Source organism: Carettochelys insculpta, chromosome 6 (genome assembly GCF_033958435.1).
Source record: "Carettochelys insculpta isolate YL-2023 chromosome 6, ASM3395843v1, whole genome shotgun sequence".
Taxonomy (NCBI): domain Eukaryota; kingdom Metazoa; phylum Chordata; order Testudines; family Carettochelyidae; genus Carettochelys; species Carettochelys insculpta.
In genome coordinates, this window is record NC_134142.1 from 35,295,829 (window position 1) to 35,319,054 (window position 23,226).

A 23,226-nucleotide genomic window follows, 5' to 3' on the forward strand; every position below is an offset into this window, starting at 1 on the left:
ATGACTAGGATTACCTCCTACCAGAGGTAAGCAAACAATACAGCTAAAACCTTTGAGAACATGCTTGGGGTTGGTAGGCTGAAGTGATGCAATTGGTATTGGAAATGATTCTGTCCTATGGCAAAGCAAAGGTATTTCCCATGTGATGGTTGTACCAATACACTCATCCCTCATTGAACGAGTACTTCATTTACGAGTACTTGCTTAAATGAGGGACACATTTACCTACCTTAGTTCATTCTACGAGTGAACTCCCCCCTGCTCCTATGAGCCTTACCCCTGTCCCCGTGGCTCCAACCAGTCTGGGGAAGTAGTTCCAGTCTATCTTCAACTGTGGCATGATCATCATCTTCATCAGCATCAGCAACTGTGGCCATAGTTACCACTTCAGTACTGGATCCCATCTTGGCACCACAGGAATTCTAATACTTTAAGGACTTTTTGGTAGTGGATGTACTGGTTCCCAATTCTTTAGGGTGCTGAATGACTTTTGGTACCCAAATTCCAGCCCTAGGTTACTATCCTTCAGCACCACTTTATGCCAGCAACCTTATAACAGAAGAGTCAAAGGGGGCAATTTAATGGAGGATTATGCCAGTGGTGCTTTGCTCTGTCATGCCACATGCCTGTACCGGGATGAGCATGGATTGCCTTGTTTCTGGTATTGGAGAAGGATGTGGTTTCCCTCAGTAGGTAATCATCATAAGACGTTTTGGTACTAGAAAGCCATTTCCATTATGAACCTGGAAACATGCTAATTTACAAATAGAAAACGCTCATTAAAGAAAAAGGAAGTGACAAATACATGCAAGGACTGGATAATATGTTAAATTTACAGTTTGAAAAAACAGTGTGAAGTTATAGTCTTCAAGGTAAACCTAGCTAAAGCAGGTCATAAGCACTGAATGGATACAGGACTTGTTAATTACCAGACTAGAAGTACATAGATACACAACTCACAAACAGACATGAATAATTCCAATCACATAGCTAACAAAGAAAGAAAAGATCAATACTGCTACTTCATCCTACTAATGTTGAGCTGAGCTAAGAGTGTTGTAATTGAGTATATGGACCTGATTCTGATGAACTTCCCTATGTTGATCTGTGCCACATTTATGTCATTGGGACTACTTGCATGAGTAACAGTGACTTAGGGTTCAGGGCTGTTACACTTACTCGGTGTTTGCATGAGAACAACACTGCAGATTATACAAACAGTGATCAGGGAGTAGATAGGAGAGGGTGAAGACTATCGGACTACAAGCATCTCCAGAGACTAAGGAATACACCTGGTGGGAACAATTCTTAATGTTTATTACTGTTTGTTTGTATTTTATAAGAGATACAGTTTATGTACAATTTGAAAAGGTTTTGAGAAGGAATCAATGGAAGAAACGTAAGGCCTGGTGGGAAGAGCCACAGAGTCATATTCCATTTACAGAAAAGCTTAAAAAAAGTCAGTGCCAAGTGAGCATCGTTTGCTGCAATGAAAAGCCAAATCTCCAATAAGAGGCAGGAAGCTGAGCAGGATGTAACCTCTGGGCGAGAAGCCAAGGCATCAGGGCAAAAGGAGGAAATAGATCTAAATCTCCCATTTGCCCATAATTTATCTAAGGGATTAGGCCACAGCTGCGCTTATCATGCTGACCAGTGTCACCTCATTATTCACTTGTACCCTTCCCCTGTTTGTTATGTCCCTCTGTGGGCTCTTGTTTTACAATTAGATTGTAAGCTCTCCACGGCAGGTACAGTCTCTTATATGTTTGCACAGCCTAGCATAATGAGTTTGTGGTTACTGGGCATTAATGCAGAACTAATAATAACAATCAATAATAATAGAGGGGAAAGATCATGATATGTCCTTCTATTATATTTGTACTAGTGAAAAGAGGAAGAAATCAGACTTCTGACTTCAGAATCAGACAATCTGCAGTTATCTTCTTGAACATGATCATATATGAGCCTGTCAGGCTGCTATAGAAGGACTGGTTAAATTTCATACATTCACTGGGCTGTATTCATCCCTGGAACAACTCCAGTGGAACCATCTCACACCAGAAATTAATGTGTCCAGCTTGTTTAATTCTCTACTGCCACACCTCCTCCATCCTGAGACTCCAGCTAGAGGCAAAGTACCTCTTTAGCATTTCTAAAACACTTATTATGGTATCTATAAGGAGCCTTATTAGTTCCAATACTTGTTTCCTTTTTAAACTGTTCTTCACATACATCAGACCTCACAGCGTGCATCTTTACTTTCAGTTACTTTTTAGTCTCTTATGTGTCTGCACTCTACAGAATAGATCAGGCATTTTTTTTAATACTATCTGGTCCACCTTCACAACCATCATCTTAGTGCATACATGTGGCATGAGAAACAGTGCTCACCAACTCTGCTTTCCTGTGCACAGCCTTGGCCTGCTATGTCTTAAAGACATAGGGTTTCTCCCTCTATAAAACTTCATCTCTGGATTGGGCCAGTCAGGTTAACACTATGTGGGTTTGTCTACACTAGTCCCCTTGTTTAAAAGGGACATGGTAATCAGCCTGAGGAGGGAATATCAATATGCAGCACTTCATTAGCCTAATGGCAGCCCCTTGCAATTTAAAAGTGCCACTTTCAAAACGCACACTGCCCTTGCAGATGGGGCCTATCAAAAGTACCCCCTCACTTTGAAAGCCCCTTCTTCCCAAAACCAAATAATTAATTTTTCTTGTCATTTGAAAAGCTAAGCTTTGCTTTTCCTTAGGAAAGTGGAGAAGGCTTTGATTTTTCAAATTGTGCCTTGAAATTGCTTTTATTTTAATACTAACACACACACACACAAGAAAAAAAAAAAGAAAATGAATTATCTATGTTACTTATAGGCCCCACATCACTGTTGCACCTTCCAGTCTTTTCATGCATTTTTCCTCAGAACACCCCTATGAGAAAGGAAAATAACCAATTTCCAGCAACAGGGCACAGAAAAACTAAGTGTTTTGCTTACAGACACACAGGAAGTCTGTCGCAGAGCGAGGAGTGGAAATGGCCTCCCAAGTCATAGGCTAGTGCATGAATCACCTGACCATCCTTTCTGTAAGAGTGGGGTGGAGCAGCCACTGTTAGTATCTTGGAATAAGGTCTTCCAGGAACTGCTAAGTGCCATGACACTGACATCTTTTACATTTTTCACAGGTCTCAACTCTCACAATTTTATCTCAAGCCTCATTACTCTTAAAGTCCTATAATGACATGAGAATCTCAGCTTTCAATTTTTGAAACTACTTGTATTGATTGAAGAAAATAGTTTAAAAATATGAACTCTTAAATTTTGAAAATTAGAAATCAAACAAAGAAACCCCAAATTCACCATCACCTTTTTTAATATAACTTTCTGGTCCCATGATTTTTGACTCATTGGGGTTCCTAATTTTATTTTTAAAACTTTTAAAGTACTTCTCTTCAGTTTTATATTTTTACATTTCTACATAGCCATAGGTTAAGCAATATTTCTAGATAAGCTCCACCTGCTGAAGTGACAGAGTGCATGTTCAATGAAATGCATTGATAAGAAAGAAAATGCCTTTTGAACTGGAACATGTGAAGTGGTGTATTGAGTACTTGGTTTATCTTCCAGTTGTGAAGTGGCATTTGTTCATAAAAAAGCATCCATCTTTACATAAAACTACTTGATTTTATTAAGTTCGTTTAACTTGAAGCAAAATCTTTCATTGCAGTTAAGCAGACTCCAAAGAAACAGATGTAGCGGAACTAAATCCATCTCAGCACAGTCTGTCACAGTGCTTCCCTCATTCCTGTGACTTAATTTGGAGTTCTGGTGATTTATGTGGTAATTCAAACCGATCCCTTGAATTTTGGATCTTTTTCTATCCTGGACATACTCATAAATAAAGGAGAATTTCCTCCAGGTGTATTCCTTGTTTTGCAACTATAATGTTAAAAAAAAGAGATCAGGAACAAGTCTTACCCTGTGTCTACACGAGCCCCTTCCTTTCGAAGGGGACATGTTAATGATGGCAGCTGCGGCAATTCAAAAGTGCAGCTTTTTGAATTGAGTGCCGCCCGTGGAGATGGGACCTTCCAAAAGGAACCCCCAATTTTCAAAAGCCCTTCTTCCTAACACCAGATAGGTAGAAGGGCTTTCAAAAACTGTGGGGTCCTTTTGGAAGGTCCCATCTCCGTGGTCGGCACAGGATTCGAAAAGCTGCACTTTCAAATTGCCGCAGCCGCTGCCATCATGCTAATGAGATGCTGCATATTCATTGCAGCATCTCATTAGCATCTTTCAAACCCGCTCATTAACATACCCCTTTCGAAAGGAAGGGGCTTGTGTGGACCCAGCCTTAGTGAGATCCACTGTATAAGCTGCTCACTTAGTCATCATTGACCAGCTAAGTCACATAGTATTATTGAATCTGTTCCTTGACTGGCTAAGCACATATGCAGCACTTTGGGGATGAATGCCTGAGGAATTGACTTTGACATTCATTTTCTGTATATGTGGGTGACACCAAAATACTATATCTTGAATGTCCAGGAGCACAAATACAAGAAACAGCGGAATTCTGTTTTGCCAGCAGATCTTAAAACATCAGCTTTCCCCACCACAACCCCCCAAACAGAAGAACACATATATGCAGTAGATCTATCATTAAGTAACCAATAGAACTGGATTATTGAGGTATCTACCCTGGCAGAGCCAAACACACAACTGAAAATTCCTGGATTCTCAGCGTATGTCTACACTGAAATTAGACAGGCATGGCTGGCCTCAGCCTGGCATGACTCAAGCTAAGGGGATGTAGATTGGGCTTGGTCTGCAGACTGAACTCTGTGAGCCTCCCAGTTTACAGGGCTCTGGAACCTGGGCTCCAGCCCAGTCTCAAATGCCTACACTGCAATTAGATGATCACTTTGCCCAAGCCCCACAAACCTGAAGCAGCTGGCACTGGCCACCCTGGGATGTCTATTTGCAGGGTGGGCATAACCCTAGAAATCCAGGAGGAAGCACACAGGGCATTCACAGAGAGCCTCAAATCTAAAAGAATAAAATAATCACATTCCAAATACTATAAATCATTTACTTTCATTGTCTTTGCAAAACAGACTCCTTTCACATGATTTCGTTACGTCTCTGGATATCTTTTCTTTTTTTTTTTTTAATCCTGTGATGATGCTACTCTGTGACAACTTCAGCTTGCTTTTTTCAAGTGACTTTCTGAAGCAAATGTATTACAAATGTGGACTGAGTGAATATAAAGACTTCAAAGGCAGCAGAGAAATAAACTGAAGACAATTTTTTAAACAAAATCATGATTATTAAGCCAATATTGTAGTATTGTTGTGCTTGATATGTGATATTTGTCTCTCCAATGTTAGCAATATTGAACAAGGCAGAAAGGGCAGGTTATGATTCTGTAATGGGCTTCCCTACTAGTGTGGTTGAGAATGGAACTTGAAACAAAATATTGTCATGATTGGTGCTCCCTGCTACCACTCCTAGGGAAGGCAGATGGAGTGGTGTGTGATCTCTGACTGCGCTGTTTTCTTAGTATTTTGGATAATATCTTTTCTTACCCTACAAAACTTTGTCGTTTGCACACTGATAACATTAAAATGCAGAATTTTTAATGTGTGAGTTCAGAAGCAGCATAGAACTGAAGGAAGTATCAGAGGGGTAGCCGTTTAAGCCTGTTCCTGCAAAAACAAGAAGTCTTGTGGCAGCTTATAGACTAACAGAAATTTTGGAGCATAAACTTTCATGGGCAAAGACCCACTTCATCAGATACCCACGAAAGCTTGTGCTCTAAAAACTCTGTTAGTCTATAAGCTGCCACAGGACTTCTCGTTGTTTCTAAGTGAAGGAAGACTCTCAAGTTATTCAGATAGCCTTAGTTATGTCCAGTAATTTATAAATACTGAGAACATTTTTCCTCCTCTGTACCAAAACCCAGTGAAGTCACTAGGGTTTTAACCACTGACTTTCATACTTACACCAATGACTTCAATAGAACTACTCATTAGGAAAAAAAAAGTTACCCATAGGAATAAGGCTTGTAGGACCAGTGCCCCAAAGAAGTAAATCTTAGTGCAGCCTTCTGTATACCTCAGTCACAGCACTAAACAAAATATTCTACATAACCAAAGTAAATAATCTGTCTTCTGGATTAATTTACTGCCCTATACAGCTATGGAGGACTTCTGTTTAACTATACAAACAGTGGAATAAATTGCCAAGGGAGGTTGTGGTATCTCCATCGCTGGAGATATTTAAGAACAGGTTAGATAGATGTCTATAAGGGACGGTTTAGATAGTACTTGGTCCTGCCATTGGGGCAGTGGGCTGGACTCGATGGCCTCTTGAGGTCCCTTCCAGTTCTAGCGTTCTATGATTTTAAGATTCTATATTCATTTTCATGTCATGCCACAATGATTATATTTAGTCAGTAAATTTCAGTATATTCTACACATTTATGAAAAAGCTGAGACACAATCTTATAAAATATAAAAAAAACATTACATTTACTTATTCATTGTTAGGGGAAACTAGATTTTATTTGTGATAACTATAAGCATAAGCAGGCAGACAAAGTATATCAGAAAACTAAGTAGGGGTTTAAAAGGAAAATAAAAAAATGGTTAGCTCAGCAGTTTGTGTATGGCCTACTAATCCAGGACTATGAGCTCAAGCCTTGAAGGAGGCCATTTAGGGATCTGGGGCAAATAGATTTAAAAAAAAATTTCAGGGATGGTGCTTGATCCTACCGAGAGAGCAGGGGACTGGACTCAGTGACCTCTTGAATTCCATAAAGTGGGAAGAAAATGTGTGTGCAGTGTTGTTGAGAGCAGGTACTAATTTCATACACAAACCAAACACACACACAATTAACAATGCCTCTTTTTTAAACATTCTGACCAATTCATAATTTCATTACAGAGAGCAGTGATGCAGGATATAGTACAAAAGAGTATATTAGCTGATATCTTCCCACTTCATTCAAATAATGTCTGCTGTCATGAAAACATCACAACCAGTCAAATAATTTCAGAAGTTTGCTTCATGACCACACAAACATGGATAAAAAGTTTGACTACATCTAATAAAAGGAGACTTTACTCAGAATATTAGAATGGGATACCTCTCTTTGGCTGTTTCTACACTGTGAGATATTTGAATTTATTAATATTGATTTTGTAATTCTGGAATGTATAAGTTTGAATATAACTATCCTCACCTCTCCACATGCTCCTCACAAAGTCAACTTACTACTGCCATTCTCAATCGGCACACTGACTGTTTCAGTAGTGCACTGTGGGAACCTATCCTGCAGTTCCCTCATCCCTGTAGCATTCTAGGTGTGTTCTCTGGCCTTTGAGATCATCGTCCCACATCGCATTTTCCTCATTCCCCTCTGATTTCCCAGGAAAATTATTTTCTTTTCTAGGAAACATGTATTTCCCTTTCATGGATTCAAAGACCAGATGGCACCACTATGATCATCTAGGCTAACGTCTTGTATAACACTGGCCATAGAACTTCACCCATATAATTCCTGGAACATATCTTTACAACCACAAACTTTCTCTCTGAAACACGTAACTGAGAACAATACTTAGTAAGGTGGGAAATTTTCAGTAAATTTACATTCCAGCAGCAGCAGAAAGCCCTGTGCAATATGTGGACTTTGTGGCTAATGAAAGAGGAGTTTGCAGGGGGAAATAACTTCAGACATTGAATCAATGAAGTGATAATGTTTTTTCTTGCAAGAAACCATGCATGGTGTGAAGAAAATATGTAACAGTATGTGCAGTATGTAAACCATACATGCAATATCCATACTGTGATATTTTATAGGGAAGTGATCTCTCAGGAGAACTGTGCTTTTGTGTGATGAAAGTAGAACACAGTTTTTAGGCAACTACCTGAGGGCTTGTTCAACAAAACAATATTTTTGGCCAACAGTTTGCAGTTGTAAGTTCAGCATTTAACCACTGTTTATCCTACTTCTCCACACAGATTTAAATCTTCAAGAGGAGCTGATGTTTATGGAGGTTTTTCTAGGCAAAAGGAATGTCTTACAGTGGACTGAAAGCAGACAAGCAGACCCTCTGCACATGCTGTGGAGTCAGGTTACTATAACACCTCAGAAAAAGTGAATCTCTAGACTACAAAGAACTGAAGATATTGTTGCAGTGCCCTGCTGCTCTCAAGGTCATGTATTGAAAAAAGCAGAAATGGTAGCACTTAAGTTTTTGATGAATGCAAATTATGATCACTAACACAACCAATGCCTGCTTTCTGAGGCATCTGCTTCATGAATAATCAATGAGAGAGCTGTGAATAAGCAGATGGATTGTGGCTGATGAGTTCCCCCTGGGCAGGCATAACACAGTTTGCAGTTATGTAAAACAAGTATCACATAATACAAGAATCCCTCTTCTACAGGTACATAACTAAAGTAAGTGGATAAAGCCAAGGGCAGCTCTTCATGGATCAGTGTCTGAAAAAAACAGAAAGGTGACTCAGAAATGTTGAGCAAATTAATTTATAACCTCAAGCCAAGCTCTGTCTCACTCTCTCTCCCCATGTGTGTGTTCATATTTAAAGCTATAATATGTCATGCATAAAGATGGAAGATAAATTTGAAAACTGGCTGTAATATGTGCAATACTATAATTGTAAAGGAACATTATCTTACTAGTGTCCTGCAAGAATAGCAGACATTAAAGTGGTTTGTATATGTATTCAAAATGTTATAAGGACATAAAAAAAGGGAAGAAACAAGAGTGATTACAGTTTGTTTCTTTATTTCTCATCAGCCAAGTAGGTTAATTTTATGTTATTTCTTTAACTATCTAAACTGTCATAAAGTCAAACTTTTCCTGTCATAGGTCAAGTGAGGCATCTTAGAGCTATTGTAGTACAAATAATATCATCCTTTGGGTCCCATAAAAACCAAGGTAAGTTTTGTTATTGACATCAATAAAGGGAGATGAAACTTCATATTCAGCTTTTTGTATAGCCACAAACCCAGAATTTACATAATATTAATTATCATTTTATAATCCCATTCATCTCATAATCTAAAGGATTTTTTTTTTACTTTTCAGAACTTCCTGTTAAGGGATGTAAATATATACATATACATACCTATATATTAGAATAACTGAATTCATGACTGGAGTTGGCCATCATCTGGAAGAATCACAAACTATTTGAGAGCACTTGGTGACATTCAAAAACACTTTGGGAACTAGAAGTGAAGAGATATTTAAGAACTGGCATATTGGAGATATTTAGAACAGGTTAGATACATATCTAATAGGGGTGATATAGGTGGTGCTTGGTTCTGATGTGCGGGCAGGGAACTGGACTTCATGACCTCTTGAGGTCCCTTCCAGTTCTGGTATTTTATGATTCTACACTGTTTCTGGCATGGTGCTGGCTTCAAAACTGTGCACCTCACCAACATTACAACCACTGTTCTCCAGTGACCCAGCTCTGAATGCAGTGTAGAAGTAAGGATGGCAATACTGTGACTGTCCTAAAATAACCTTGTGATCTCCCTGCAACTCCTTTTGGGGTCAGAACCTTCAATTTGAGAAATGCAGAATATAGTTTCTGGCTTTCAGAATGGCAGACTTTGACTCCCTCAGGCGTCTGGTGGGATGGTCCCCTGGGATGCAAAAATGAAGGGGAAAGGAGTCCAGGACAGTTGGCTGTACATTAAAGAATCCTTACTACAGGCACAGAAACACACCTTCCCAATTCTCAGGAAAAATAGCATATATGATAGGTGGTGAGCCTGGCTTAAACAGAGGAATTGTTGATGAGCTTAAATGCAAAAAAGAAGTTTGCAAGAAGTGGAAGCTTGGATGGATGACTAGGAAAGAGTATAAACATATTGCTTGAGCATGCAGTGGCTTAATCAAGAAGGCCAAAGCAAAACTGCATTTGCAGCTAGCATGAGATGTGAAAGGAATAAGAAAGGTTTCTTACAGGCATGTTATCAGTTAAAGGCTGGTCAGGGACTCTTACTGAATGAGGAAGGTAACTTAGTAGCAGATGAAGTGGAAAAAATCTGAAGTACTCAATGCATTTTTGCCTCTGTTTTCACAGATAAGGTCAGTTCCCAGAGCACTGCACTGAGCAGCACAATTTGGGAAGGAGGTGGGCAGCCCTCAGTGGAGACAGACCAGGTTAAGAACTATTTAGAAAAACTGGACATACACAAATCCATGGGGCTGGAGCAGGAGTATCCAAGGCTGCTGAGGGAGTTGGCACTCATGAGGCTGCATCTGGAGTGTTGTCTCCAGTTCTACCCCCCTCCACATGTTCAGAAAGTATGTGCTCACATTGGAGACAGTCCAGCTGTGGGTGATGAAAATGATTAGGGAGGTGGAGCACATGAGTTATGAGGAGAGGCTGAGGGATTTGGCCTTATTTAATCAATCCAAGAGAATAGTGAAAAGGGATTTGATATCAGCCTTCAACTATCTGAAAAGGGGGCGCCAAAGTGAATGGACAGAGTCTGTTCCCAGGGGTGACAGGAGACAGAAAACAGAACAATGATATCAAATTGCAGTGGGGGAGGTCTAGGTTGGATATTAGGATAAAGGCAATTATAAATGGGCAGATCTAAAGCTATTGAAAGATTTAAACTGACATCAATAAACATAATTTCCTAGGATTAAAATCTCAGCCAATTTTCACTGAGTCAAGAATTATTTTTGGTGATATAAATCAATGTCTTATTATTTGGCATATTTTGGATTAATATACTCAACTAGATAAATCAGACATGATTCAACAGACCATGTTGGTTATCCAATCACTGCTTGTGTCTCCTTTTTCTTACTGCATTAGGAACAAGATTGAAGAAAAGGCTACCCTTTCAAATGACTCAGGAGCCATTAGAGCAGCCAAAACCATAGTAACATCCATTCCAACATCCTACAACCTGGCATATTTATGCATACTACAACCTGGCATATTTCTATAGGATAAGTGTGATGGGATGGACTAGGCCCCAAAAATCTCCCACTGAGACTTTTAGCCTCGCATCACCCTCCAAACCATAGAGAAGCCCTCCAAGATGCTGCAGCAGTGACAAGAAGAAATGGCCAAACTGGAGGCAGGAAGTCCTGTAAAAAGGAGCTGCAGCTCCAAAGCCAGCTCAGTGTGACTGGAGACTTCCCAGGGGATCAACCTACCTTGGAGAGCTCCATGTGGGAAGCTGACCAGCACTGTGGACTGCAGATAGAGCCCTGAAAAGGGCAAGTACTCTACTGAGAGTCACTAAAGAAAAGGCAATGAGATGGGCCCTTCTGACAGAATACCCTGGAAGGGGTTTGTACCTACACAGTGTGGCTCGGCCAGAGGGTTGAGTCTATGAAAACAATTGGTTTGATATGGACTACGACTCAGTGGTGCTGGCTGAATAATTGAAATACTTTTTTATTGTATATATAGACTAATACATAGCTGGAAACTAAGTAGCCAAATGATTTTATTGAATCTTGGGGGAGTGCTGGAACCCAGATCCCACATGCGGAGCACTCGTGAGAGGCAAGGCAAACCAGTTACAGTTTGGCAAAAAGTAGCCTTTAGTAACACCTTCTCAATAGACAGCAGTGAGCTACTCTGCCTCATCTTTTTGACTGCTGAAAAGTATGTGTGTCTCTAGGTCTATGTCAGTTCATTTGGACCACAAGTCTAGCTGTTCAGGAAATCTACACCATAATTATCTTCAAAACATGAAGATTTTAATAAAACTGCAGGCGAGGCTAACAAACCACCAGAGAAGTACCACCTAAAAGTCTATGAATGGATCCTTTGAACAAGTTAACCACAAATCTGGCTTTTATCTGTAACCACAGAAATCTGTTGTTTATTGGTGCAGACACTACCTGGGAGACAGAGTTAGACAAGGATAAGCTAAATGTTTTCAGGAGATAGTTTAAATATTACCTGACCTGTCTCTTCCTCCTAGAAATTGATATAAAGTGCTGCAGTCATTCTTTGCATTTTCAAATTATGACCTCTTTACCTCATGCAGTTTCTAATTAATTTTTTCATCGTTTATATAATAAAAGAAGAACATTCTGGCTCCTTTTGAAATTTTCATAGCTGGCATCAGGTCTGACTGTTTCCACAATCAGACTTTTTTTTTCCCCCACTTGTATTTTAACAACTCTTTGACTTCGGAGGGGGGAGCTGTTGTGTGGAGTTTTTTAAAAGTTCATGTTTTATTTTTATCAGGAATATGATCCCTGCTTACAAAGCCAACTTATCATAATTCTATCACTCTGATAAAGGGAACAAAGCATCTTTTCGGGGCCAGCTTCAGAGACTTTCCCTGAATATTTTAATATCCTTTAATTAGAGATCATACACTCAAATAAGGATTTTGTTCTGAGCCAGTCACAATCCAGAATGACAAGAATCAGAAGACTTTTTTCCCACCCTCCTCTGTGTTACACAGATGACTGCTTTCACGCTATCCTATTAAAATGCAGAGTTGTAACTGACTGAATTAATCCTCTGTATAAAATGGAAAATTAGACCTTGGGTTTAATAACTACTGTTTTCATTTTAGCTGCTTCTTCTACTTGGAGATGGGGTAGTTATTGACCCATTTCATTAAAGAATTACATACTATTTGCATGGGTTTGTCAAAAAATATTTATTGAGAGAAGCAAAAGAAACAGATATTCTTCCTGTTCCTTTCAACAGCTCATGCCAATCTGACTTCCTCCAAGTGGTGGACGTTTAAACAAATGGCAGCGTGATTTGAAAGTGACCTTTAAGATCTCAAAATCAAATAATTATAGAAATAAAATGTTGGAAGAGACCTCAACAGGTCATCTTGTCTGTTCCTCCTGCACTAAGACAGGACTAATACGTGTTAAGTTAAACAATACTAAGAATGCATTTAAAAAAACTATCCAAAATTGAGGTCATCTTTATTTATACCTCATGAATGCCAGGTCTGGCCTTGCATGTAAATCGCACTTACATGTGCAAATCATTCCATTTGTCTTAGACCAATTTCTTATGGGAATAATGTTTGTAGCATCAGAATTTAACACCTGAGATTGGGATTCTATTTTTCTACCAGAAATAGTCAATAACACAGAATCAGATGAAATCTCTCTTAACGTAATCTGTAGCAGAGAATCAGCTCACAGCTCACAGAACCTCCCCTTCCCCATTCTGTTGTGAAGAATGGGACTTGGTTTGTGCCTTCTGTGGATTAGCCTGTGGGCACTCCCCACAAGTTTTCAGGAATTCAGGAGGTCATGGCTATGATAGATCCAACACAGTCCCATCAGAACCACACTACACTGGTCCCTACCTGGTCTTATATGTGTAAGGTTTGGTCAGGATCTAATTCTTACTTAAAATTCCTTAAAATATCAATTTTAAAAAAAGATGTGAAAACAACCCTCAGTGACACACCCGGAAAAGGCAAGCAGTCCTGTAGCGCCTTAAAGACTAAGAAATGTATTTGTTAAGTAATGAGTTTTTGTGGGTAGGACCCACATCAGAAGTGGTTTTTGCACATTAAAGCTCATTGCCTAATAGATAAATGTGTCAGTCTTTAAGGGGCTACAGGACTACTGTTTTTTTGTGAAGCTACAGACTGAGATGGCTACCCCTCTGAGACTATACCCAGAATAGTGGACATGGATCAGACTACTTGATCCTAACTAAGTCTTAGCTGTTTCCAAAAAGATCTGCTAATTCAATATCAAAAGATAATATGGTACTGTTAAAATACAAATTGCCCTGACCGCTAGTCATTATTTCCTAGGAAAACTGGCCTATGATACTGGTGCTTATGAGAAATCATGACATGACACGACAATCAAAAATGAACGTGTGCAATGCTATAGGAACCAAGATAGCAATCAGTTCACTCACTTGCATTATATAACTATTTATTCAGATCTACATTATTTTACAAATATCCCTGAGGCTTACCAATGTTTAATGATGAATATAATTTTACTTAGAACTGTCCGGCACACAACAAATCTCCACAGAACAAAAAGGTGCTGAGGTCCAGCAGTGCTCTGAAAAAAATAGATGCTGACACCAATAGACATACTTAATGGACAACGTTAAAAGCTAGGAGTCTGTCAAAGGTTCAGATAGATTGCTGGATTTACTGGCTAGCTGTTGAGTATTTGACAGATGAGCACATTCCACTGCCAAAGCAGAACAGGCATAAAACATTATAAATGTCATCATTATAAGTTACCAGAGAATAAATAGCTGTGTCGTAGTCTGTGTGAGGCAGAAACAGTAGCAAGCAAAATACTAAACATGAATGAAAATTGTGTTTTTTTGGGGCTAGTAACGCTGTAGCACTGACGGACCCATCATCAGCGGGCAGAGACCAAGGGAACTAGTGGGGTGAAGGGTTAAACCCTCTTACAATAGATCCCAGTAGTCAGTGGGTGGGATCAAATCGGGGACCTCTCAAGATAAATGAATGAGGCAAAAGTTACATGGTTTTTAGCTAAGGCTGTAGGGGACTCCACCTCTAAGCAACTTTGGTGCCACTAGAGGGGGCAGAACACCACACCAGGAATAGAGTGAGTTATGGTGCCACTACAGCGTACAAGTTTGCTTGAGGATCCAGAACTCGATATCTACCTCATTGGCACATGCTGTCTAAACCCTCCTAACTTAGTGAGAATTGACATTCACTTGAGAGGATTTAAGAGTTGAAGGACACCAAGGGGTTGGCAAACATTGTCTCGGAAACTGGTTCAAATGCAAAGGGAGCTGTGAATTAGTACTGAAATACTAGTATGGAAGAGAAGATAATAAGATGCAATGAGGAAAGTGGCTTTGACTGAGGGATATGTTGAACCAAAAATTGTAACAGAGCTATAGAGGGGATTGGCGGCAGGAAGAGGAGTAAGCTTTAACACAAAATACCTGGTTGTGCTGAGTTACAGGTCTCATGCTAGAATGAGAGAATTTATAGTAATAAAAGTATGGATATAAACAACTAGCAAGCAGAATGAGTCTGGAAGTTGGCCTGAGTTTAGAAGAAGAAAAGGTTGGGGCCACTAAAAATGACTTAAGAAAGTGGCCATCTACCTAGGTATATTAGAAGGGGTGAAGGAGTTGCTTCATCTGAAAACAGAACATGTCACTATCTACTTTATATAAAAATGGAGGAGAGAAATGTGAATCAGACCTGATATTTTAATGCTATTTAGTAGAGATCACAGAATATGAAGGAAGTTGGGTTTTATTAGTCTTTTGCTACTTCACTCTTCAGCTAATGACAATCGTGCACATGATTATATTAGTACCATATAATATTTAGTGTCCTGGTCAGTTTCACTCAGAATGGACAGAACCTAGCCAGGAAGCAAAGTAAAGCTCTTCTTCAAACTGTAAGTTCATTCATTGCAGTTTTATTCAATATTCATCCTATTTACAAAATTCAAAGACACCATTTATTAAAATTGCATCTTTCCATAAGCATGTTTTCCCAAAATTATAATTTAAAATTGTTCGATGATTACATAAGTTATGGAGCCTGCCTTCTGAAGAGATGTTTCCGACATTATTGCCTTCAAAGAATCTGTTTAGCAACAGTCACAACCTTGTATGGTAAGTAAGCTCTCTTTTTTCTGTGCTCCGAGAACATTTTAAAAACAAGTCTTTCTTTTTTTGGTGATACCCATAAAGTTTTATCTTCAGAAGCTGACATGTGGCACGTGCTAAGGAGAATAAAAAACAAAGCCACAACTAAATGAGTACTGTGAGATTTTTGGAAGCATTCCAAAGAAATTAACGGATTAATGGATTTTCATTTTAGTTGTTTGTTGTCAGATAAATATTTCGTGTATTCCTGACCAGAAGCTTGGTTAGCAGATTGCCATAAGGAAATATAGGTTAAATGAATCATCGATGTGTTCAAAAGAGGAGTTGGGGGCTTAAAGAATTCTTTTAAAATAAAAACACCGCAAAATGATTTAGCGGGGTTTTTTTAGCTTATATGTGATCATTCTGAATTTTCATGTTTACTGTTCAACTTGGTCTTTATCATTTGTATTAAATGTTTTTATTACTTCAGCATCCCAGGGCCCCAGTCAGAACCTCATTGTGCTAAGAACTCTACAAAGTAAATAATGAATGAGGATCCTTTTCCTGAAGAGTCTAAAATTGAAGGTTTCAGTGATGCAAAAAATTACAATGGAAAGACATGGCACAGTATGTTTGATTTTCAAAGAGGGGCCTATAATTGCTTTATATGCTACTGTGGCACATACAAATGAGATTCCCTCACATATGACTTATTATACACAGCCAGGTGATTTTCACATGCAAACTACACATATAAATTGCATATGCCCTTCTTTATAGTGCCCAAAATACCTGTCGCACACTGTGGTGCATGTATAATGTCCTTATTACTAAAGCTACAGCAGGATCTAGAAGCCCCAATTAAGAATCATGTCCCATTGTGGTATTCAGTGAACATGAACATAAAAAGAGTTGACAATCTAAATAGAGATGTCAGAGAAAGTTTGAGAGAAAAGAACAATCATTACCTCCATATGAGTGATGAAGAACTGAAGCACAGAGTGATTAATGGTCTGACATGGCTTCCATTAAATCAGCTAAAAGACTCAAACTGAAATCCTTGGGCACTGCATCAAGGTGAGAAAGTTTTGTCCAAGGTCACGTAGGAAGAGTATAGTACAGTGAGAACTTGAATCCAGAATTCCTGAGTCCAACTGTTTGCTTTATTCTCAAACACATCCTTCTTACTACAAAATCACTTGCTGTATTTACTGTTGAATGCTTAGCTCTTGGTTACACCTCAACAACTCAACACAGGAAATGGGCTAAACAAGAGTCTCATTGATAGCAGAATTTGGTCCAATACATCTAACTGATCTACACCATGACTCACATTTTGTTTTTGGCTGCATCTACAATACAACAATATTTCAAAAGATGATCTTCTGGAAGATCTCTTACAGAAGAAGAGAACATCCACACACAAACAAGCAGATTGAAAGATCATTCTGCTCTTTTGACAGATAGTGTCCACACAGCCCCCGCTCTTTCAAAAGAATGGGCCAGGGATTGAAAAATTCCGAGCCATGAGGACCGCTCTTTCAAAAAAAGGTCTGTGGAGCATCTACACTTGCTTTTGTTTCCAAAAGAAGCTTTCAAAAGGAGGTGCTTTTCCTTATCCAGGAGAGGAAGAAGGCTTTGAGAAGGCGGCGTATATTCATTTGATTTTGGATCAAAGGAGAGCATTTTGTGTGGGAGCGCTCTGTTTGTTCTTTTGAAAAAGGATCTGATTTTCCAAAAGAACTTGCTAATGTAGATGTGGCTTTTGAAACTAGAAAATGGAGATCTTTTTCTATAAGCACCTTTTCCTGACAGTCATGTAGGCATCCAATTATACTTAGATTTGTTTTATGAATGACTTAGAAAGCCCCCAAAGTTTTGCCTTAGCAATAATATGTGTAAAAGCATGAGAAGATTGGACATTGAGAGGGGTGAGTTTTGTGTTTCCAGAGCAGTTTTCTACTTTTGAGTAAAGGCCCTTTAAAGTTCTTGTTTATTTATTTACAGAGTTCTAGCAACATGTGCCTTTCCATGGACTACTAATTAGGATCACTCTTTCATTGTAATAACAGCAAACAAAGATGAAAAAATGAATAAGACTGTCTCTTGGGTGGAGTGCCTAGGTTATTATAGTTAAAAATAACATATCTCTTTCTTCCTCTTTCATATTTGAAAGAAAATTATTACAGCATTATTCTAATTACCACAAGAAATGCCATTCTAAACTTACAATCTAGACAGAGGGAAGACTATTAACAGGATGGTGCCCTATATTGTAAATTCTAAATCCTTGATCTAATAATTAGATTAAGCTTATATTAGCAAACCCCCTGTTTTTACCTATTAATACATGAAATTTAATTTTTCTGCCTGAAATACATCAGTTCCAGCACATATCCCTGGACAGTAAAATTAAAAACATGGAAAATTGCTTCAGTTTTACTTCTCACTACTTGAAAGACTGCTATAATTCATGAAAGAGACAGTTTTGCTATCCATTTATGGCAAGGTACATTGTTAATGAGTTATTGTTTCAGAAACTAGGTATGGTTGGAAAAAAATACTACTCCCTGCTCTCCATTTAATGTGCCAAGAAAGATGGGGAAAGAAATTTATTCTGCAATAGCTATACTTACTTTTTTCGCATTTCCATATAGACCACTTGATTTAACATTTGGATCATAGTGGTTAGGAAAAAACAATCACACAATTCTGATACAGTATGCTTTAAACAGAATTTGGGACAAAAAAGAGTAAAGTTTTGTTTTTAATTTTTATGTGTAATGTTGTGCAAATATAGCAGGTGGCTAATAGGACTGAGAGCAGCTCAGCAGAGTATAGGCAAGGGCTGTGCACCTTTCCCACCACCCATACTTCTCCACTCTTCTTACACATCCTGTAAGGAACAAATCGACTACTGCTATTGCTGTTTTAGACCTACCTTACCCTAGACCTGCCAATATACATTGATCCATGGTTGAGCTTCTCTTGTCCTTTTTTAATTGGTACATGTGATAAATAGAAGGGTATCTCAAACAAGACACCTACTCAATTTATTTCCCATGCATAGCAGAAACATTATGGTGTCACAATCCAGAAAAAACAGCTATTTTGAGTAGCATGGGACCATCACTAGGTCTTTCCCAGTCTTCTAATGGGTGGTCTGTCTGGGCAACCTCCAGAAGATGAGAGTGCTGTTTGCAATCTCATTTTGGAAACATGTTTGAATTTCCTTGGCTAGTTTTGCACAGTATTTGCTACTGTAATACTTCTGATTTAAAATATATAAAGGCACATTTATAAAAAATAATAAAATGTGTCAATCCTCCAGCTAAACTTTTCAAAATATAAATGCATTTTATGGCATGCTTGTCCTTGTAATTTTCATTGACCATTTTTGACCTGATCCTGAAGTATCATACTTCATATACATCAATAACACTAGTATGTAGGTTCAAAAGTAAAAAGGCAGAGGCACAAGGTAAAGTCAGTCTAAAGGCACAATGGCTAATGAGAAAACATTCTACAAATACATCAGAAGCAAGAGAAAAATCCCTGTTGTGCTTGATCTTTCTCTATGGAGAGGGAAAAACAATCGTAGTTTGGAAATGGAAGAGGTGTTTACTGACTTTATTTTGGTTTTCACTAAGAAGGGTGGTGGTGATTGGATACCTAATATAGTGAATAACAGTGAAAATGGTGTATCTTTCAGAAGCTGAAACAGGGAAAGGACAAGTTAAAGTGACTTAAAGAAGTTAGATGTCTTCAAGTTACCAGGGCCCAATGAAGTACATTCTAGAACATTTAAGGAACTGACTGAAGAGATATTGGAACCATTTACTATTATTTTTGAAAACTCATGGAGGAGATTTTGAAAGCCTGGAAAAGGGCACATAGACAGTGGCACATAAAAAGGGAAATAAGGACAAACCAGAGAATTACAGACCACTCAGCTTCACTTCTGTACTGGGAAAGATAATTAAACAAATTATCAGGGAATCCATTTGCAAATATCTGGAAATTAATAAGCAGATAAGTAACATTCAAAATGGCTTTTTCAAGAACAAATCTTGTCTAACCAGGCAGCTTTTTTTGACAGGGTAACAAGTGAGGAGGCTGAAGTGGTAGATATGATATACCTAGAGTTTAATAATATTCTTGAAATACATTACTATTACTGTTTGTATGTATTAACAGAGAGAAAGCCATGCTAGTCTACACACTATCAAAACAAAAAAGCCGTCAAGTAGCACTTTAAACTGCTACTTGATGGCTTTTTTGTTTTCTTTTTATGTATATGTTCACTGTTATGTATTTACTAATAAAGTTTTACATTCTACATACTTATTTTCTTACATTTGCCATATGAACATAACTAAATTTGCATCAGTTTGGATTTTCTTTGATGGGTTGGGATGTGTCGAGGGGGGCAGATTTGGGGGGCTGCTAATTTCAGGGCTCAAAAGTGGGGCCCAACATCAAAAGTTTAGTCTAGATGATGTTTGATTCTGCCTTGAGAGCAGGGGACTGGAATTGATGACTGCTAAAGGTCTCTGGCAGTTCTGCAGTTCTATGTGTTGTGCTAAATTGTTATGTTGTGTTGTTTTGTGAACTTAAATGGATGCCACATTTCTCCCAGAAGTTACTATATTTCCTTGGTCTGTAATTAGTAAGCACTTTGTGATCCATCTGATTAAATTCAGGTGGTGGAAAGCTAACATTTTTATTTTCTTTTGCATCCCACCTGCATACAAAATACTATGAGATCTTGAGGTGCTTTCATGTGATTCCAATCTGTCCAAATCACTAAATGATGTCAACCAGGATGCTCAATACCTTGGGTGAGCCCTGAAAAAGCATCTCAAGGTGTGGGAAATACCATGTCAATATTTTTTTTGTTTTCTTAAGTATATTAAACTGAACACTGAAATATATTTTAGAAGATTGATTATTTTGGCTGAAAAGTTTCCCTGAGGATTTTTATTTTTTGGTAAGTGCAGTATAACTTCTTTTTGTAAAGATCTTGATTAAACCATCATGTGGGAGAAGAGGTGGTGTTATGGCTGTTAATATGTTCTCCAGTTGAAGATGTACTACCAGAAGGTTAATAAAAACATACAGTAGGTGAGAACATGCAAAAGCAAACAAATGTGATTTATCTGGAATTGGAATTTACTTCTGGGTTCTTTAGGGACTATTAGAAATATGACCCTAAGCTCTTTGGCTCATCTAGAGCGGTAGTACTTTCAACAGCACTATGTTCCATTGCATGTTGGGAGAGTGTTGGTTCAGGAACTACTAAGAAAGGGAATCACTTACTGGATTATCATTATAATTCTCTTCAGCACTGCTTGGCTAATGTATCCCATCAAAGTCATTATTTTGCCCTGTTTAAATTAGGGGCTATAGCTCATAGTCTGATGTGAAGACAAAGACTAGCTATGTCAATTTTTTCTCCTTATTCTTAAAACTTTTAACTTCCATAGCTCAAATTTGTCTCTGAAGTCTCTCCAAACTTCTATTTTTTTCCTTTCTAGCACTGTTTCTGCATAGTAGATTGTTGTAAAATTTTCTTCATTTCCAAATACACCCAACCAAAGCTCCACTTAGACTGAGCAAGTTAGAGCTGAGTATGTGAAGCATTAACAGTTTCATCTCACTCAGTGAGGCAGAAATGAGAAAATGCACATACTGTCATCTAAAACCAGTAAAACTCTCCCTGTCAAAAAAAAGCTGTAAGCTTGGTGCCCAAAAGTGTTACTTTAAGGAGGTTACAGTGAATGTTTGTCAGCTGTGACCCATCAATAATTTATTCTAGTTATTAATGTGTATTGTAAAGGTGACTAAAGGCCTGCCAGATTATCTCTAACCAGGTGTTTGAACAGAATCTAACACAATGCAGTGCTATTCTCTAACCCAAGCAGTTTACAATTAAAATACCACCACCACCTCCAAGTCTGCGTGAGAAAATTTCCGTTAGCCCTGCTCTAATTTGTGTGTGAGAGTTGCTGGGTTCCTACCTCCCATAATTGTTATGAGAGAAAGGACTGAAGTCAAGGGGGCAGGGAGCAGTGTTTCCTCCTGAACTCTTTCATCCTTTCTATTCTTGGAGAAGAAGCTTCCCTGCCAGTCCTCCTGATTTTTTCACGCTCTTCCACTGAGTGGCACAGGAATTGTCTTTGGGGTGTGTGATGCTTCCTCCTGGAAATTGCTCATTAAAGCCATTAGAGTCTTGTCTTACAGTGACTGCTGCTCTGACAGGTGGCCTCAAACCCTGCAACGATGTGCCTGCTGGGAAACAGGAGGAGAAAAGAGACACGGTGTTTCTCCACTCACAGTGGCAGTCAGCGGGAGGTATGGATTAGTACAAAATTCTAATCCATGATGTCCGGGTCTAGATTCAGCCCTATATGTCTCCAGTTTCAGGGATATTTCAATCCGGATTTTTTGCTTTGAACCCCTTTGTGATAATAATACAGCTGATCTTTTGGCTGCAACTGCAAGCCAAGAGTGAAGAATTAGCTAAAAGTGTATATCATGAGAATGAAAAGAAAATGAGCCAAGCATATCAGAGACTCTCTAATTGTTTGGTGGAAAAACAGGCAAAACTGAAGGAACATCTCTCATATTCCAAACCAGTTCACTCATCCCTAGGCATCAGCTTGTAGGAATGGAGCTGAAACTATAATGTGTGACAGACTTGCCCTGAACTGAAAATACAGACACTGTCACCCTGTAACTGGACTCTTCACATTAAATGTTAAGTTCAAAATAGAACATTTTCACTGCTACCCATGAATCCCTGGTGGAGAGAAAGGAAAGTACTTTTACCAACTTTCTTGCCAACTGCTTTGCTGTCTTATTTATCCAGTATCATTTCAACTTCCATCTTACGCAGAAGGAGATATCCCCATGTTAACAAGATATTTATCCAATAGTCATCAAGAGTGGAATAGCATTTGTGTGGGCTAAGAGACGTTGTAGCTCAGGTCAAACATAGTGGTGGTAAACTGCGACATGTTCTCAGCCAGATGAGGAATACCTTTCCTGCTTATGTGAAGTGCAAACTCAGCTCTATCTACGACAGCATTAACAATTGCTCATCAAACTCCGCAGTGGATGCTACAGTTCAGTAGGCTGGAATCACCATGCTACTTCCTGTACTGCTATTGCTAGTAATAACTAAGTACAGAATCTAAGTGACTTGCCAAAGATCTTACTATGTGCCAGTGGTAGTGTGAATAGCCAAAAGTTAGTTCAGTCATTTTATCTCCTGGTGCCAAGTTCCCATCTGCAACTGCTACACAGTGCTGCCTCCCAAATGCATTTTTTACTATAAATGTAGCTCTGTAGCCTACAACATTGAATGCACTTCATCTGCAAGCATACAAATCAAAATGAGTAGGAATGGTGTCTGAAAAAGTATGCAGTCTCTTTCTTTCTCTCTGTTCCCACACTTGCCAAGACCAAAATAGGCTGTGTATCAAAGCAAACTCCCTAAACTGACTTCAGGAATTACTTGTGTGCTAGTTCACTTGTCATTTTCAGGTGATGGAATCTTTTATTATTTATGATCTCCTTGATGTCCCTTTTGAGAGCTGTG